Raw genomic sequence first — 3171 nt, 5'->3', positions numbered from 1 at the left:
CAAAGCAGGCTCTGCTCTGATAGCAGAGCCCAATGCGGGACTTGAACTCACGAACCTCAAGATCATGACCTGAGCCGAAGTCGGATGCTTAACTGACTGGGCCACCCAGGCACCCCGTCCTCTATCTTCTTTGATGCCTTTTGAATTTTGTATCCTATGCATGTGGTACCAATTTTGAAAATGATATCCAGGTGCGACAAATCTCCATTGACTATTTTTGTGATTCCAGAATTGGGCCAAATGGTCGGAAGATGGGACAGAATAGTTAAAATCAGGGTGGCCTTGGAAAATCCAGAGCATTCAGTCAGTGTGCCAAATAATTGGAAGGGTGAGCAGTTGAAGCCATCCTGAAGGTAGACAGAGGGCAACAGGTAGGGGGTGGGCCCGCCTGGGAGTCCAGTTGAAGTGGTGGAGATCTGGGAATCTTGGGGTTGAAGGCCAAGGAACAGAGAGCTGCAGTGCGGAGGTTGAAGGTGAGCAGAGCCAGTGACAAAGTGCTTGTGTTGCAGATGGCAGGAGAGGGAGGTGAGGGAGGTGTGGGCCGAGTGGCAAGGGAGGCAAGACTACCCCATGAGGTATGGTGCAGATAGAAACCAAGGGTAGGGCATGGAGTGGAGCCAGAGCCTCTGGGGGTATGAGGTGAGGGACACCACAGAGGCTCGGAACAAGGGGAGCCTACTGGGGTGGGCTGCTGAGGCCAGGGCTAGGTGGGAGGAAGCAGATGCACCTGACTGGGTCCAAGGATCCGGGGCCAGTGGTGCTAGGGTAGCTGCAGATCTTAACAGTTTCTTCTCTTACATAGTTGGCAAGGGAGAAAGAGTAGGATTAGCATTCAGAAGGCCTAGGTTCAAGTCTTGCTTTGGGGACCAGCTCTGTGACCTTGATCACTGTTCTGTCATCCTCAAATATGGGTCATATTACCTGGAGGCAGAATGAGGGGACAACAGTGAGCCGGGGAATGGGGAGCTACGTGCTCTCTGAGCTGTACCTACAATCAGCACAAAACAGCTCGAAGCAGAGAAGTGCCATGTCACATGAAGGAGGCAGAAAGGCCACTTGAGATGGACTGAAGCCTGAATAAAGACCTTAACTTGTTAGAGAACAGGATTTGAGGAACCACAGAGCCCTGAAGAGTGGCAGGTGTCTACACTGGCTAAGCACTGCTCGGGTGAGGGAGAGGTGTAGTGTTTTTTTTTTTCGCTGACAGGGATGCATTAGGCTTCTCTGACCCCCTCAAAGCCTTGAGTCACGGTAACCTGCTCGGCAGGTAACCCTCTTGTGACCCTCTGTGTGGCACTGTTTGGCTTCCCACATAGCCTGCCCCACAGGCATAAGCCTTTCCATTAGAGGAGGAAAATACCCGGTCCCTTTGAAAGTTGTTTCTCATTGTTCACTAAAATAGTTAAAAACAGCAACTTCGGGACCACGTTCCCGAAGTTCTAGCTCTACTCGCTGCTTTCTTCAGCTGCCACCAAGGTGCTTGGTCTTTGTGAGGAAGTTAAACTAAGGCTGCGTTGGGTGAGGGCGTTGCCTCATTCCATGACTAGCACTGGGCCAGGTACACTGGCCTAGCACGCCTGCACCAAGGCCTTCATCTGGGAGCTCCCCTGAATGTACTCGGCCCTCATCCTGCACGACAATGAGGTGACAGTCATGGAGGAGAGGATCAGTGCCCTTATTGAAGCAGCGGGTGTAAAGGTTTCAGCCTTTTTGGCCAGGCTTGTCTGCAAAGGCCCTGGCTGATGTCAACATCGGGAGCCCCATCTGCGTAGTTCAGGGCTGGTGGACCTGTGCCCTGCACTGCTGCCGTCTCAGCTGAGGAGGGAGTGGAAGCAAAGAAGAAGAAGCTGAGGAGTCTGAGGAGGACGTGTGCTTTGGTCTGTCTGACTAAACTTCTTCTGTAGCCTGTTCAGTAAGAAGCGGAAGTGTTAAAAAAAATTCTGGCTCTGCTTCTTCCTAGCTGTTGACCTTGGACAGGTGACTGGACCTTCCTGTGCCTCAGTTTTCTCATCTATAAAATGGAGATGTTAATAGTACTTGGCTCCTACTTGTGAGGAATAGTGTGGTAAATCATGTAAGAGTACTCAGCGCGTGGCGCATAGTAGGTGCTGTGCACATGCTGTGGTACATGTGGGAAATGACTGACTTGGCACTCTTGTTTATCCACATTGCACGCTGGGAGCTTAGAGTCTCGGAGATGCTGGCACCCCTGAGAGGCTGTCCCATTCTCTCTGTGCTGGTAGAATCAGGTTTCTGAGCCTATAAGTCTGAGGAAGACATTCAGCCATGGTGACTTCTCCAAAGTAATGCCTTGTGGGGACCGTAGGCAGTGACCCAGAGGGCTGCCTCTGCTTGCCTCCTGCGTTCTTTCCTTTCTTCCACATCTTAATGCCACTCGGGACTGTTGAGAGGGCTGGACGGGATGTCTGTAAGCCCTTGCAGACAGCAGGCATAAATGATACATGATAAATGAATGAATGAAATTGCCTGCTCATCCCTTCTTCCGGGGCTGGCAGTCCCCAGGGAGACAGACATGTGCGGAAATTGTACAGCCACATATGAAGAGGAAGGAGGACTCTATTGTATCAGAGGAGGGAGGCAGGGGGGAGATTTTGTTTGTTTTGAAGAAAATTCCAGGAGTTTCCTAGAGGGAGGAGCTTCCAGATGGAGGAGGTGGTTTTCGTGAGTCTTGGAGGGGTGAACAGGCTACAGGGAGCTGAGGTGGCTGCAGCCTGGGTGTGTGTGTCAGAATGCTGGGAGATGAGGCAGAACCATCTGATGGGGGCCAGATCCCATGAGTATGAACAATGACAAATTGTGCTGTGCTAATAGGTTTTGATTTCATCCTACAGGCAATGGGGATCCCCTGAAGAATTTCAGGCAGGTGAGTGACAAAAAGGAATTTGCATTTTATTTATTTATTTAGTTTTTTAAATGTTTAGTTATTTTTGAGAGAGACAGAGCATGAGCAGGGGAGGGGCAGAAAGGGAAACACAGAATCCAAAGCAGGCTTCATGATCATGTGAGATCATGACCTGAGCGGAAGTTGGACACTTAACTGACTGAGCCACCCAGGTGCCCCAGGAATTTGCATTTTAGATGTGAGATCCTTGAGAGTCTGAGAGGTGTTTTTTTTTTTTTTTTTCTTTTTGAGAAAGAGAGAGAAAGTGA

The 3171-nt window shown here is 50.3% G+C and overlaps 1 pseudogene; it reads left to right on the top strand.

Annotated features, from left to right (window-relative positions):
* The first annotated feature begins 481 nt into the window (after positions 1-481).
* LOC111560861 lies at positions 482-2885 on the top strand (annotated as a pseudogene).
* Positions 2886-3171: the final 286 nt, after the last annotated feature.

Source organism: Felis catus, chromosome B3 (genome assembly GCF_018350175.1).
Source record: "Felis catus isolate Fca126 chromosome B3, F.catus_Fca126_mat1.0, whole genome shotgun sequence".
NCBI classification, from domain to species: domain Eukaryota; kingdom Metazoa; phylum Chordata; class Mammalia; order Carnivora; family Felidae; genus Felis; species Felis catus.
Note: the sequence above shows the minus strand (reverse complement) of the source record. Positions and strands in the feature narration are given on the sequence as shown.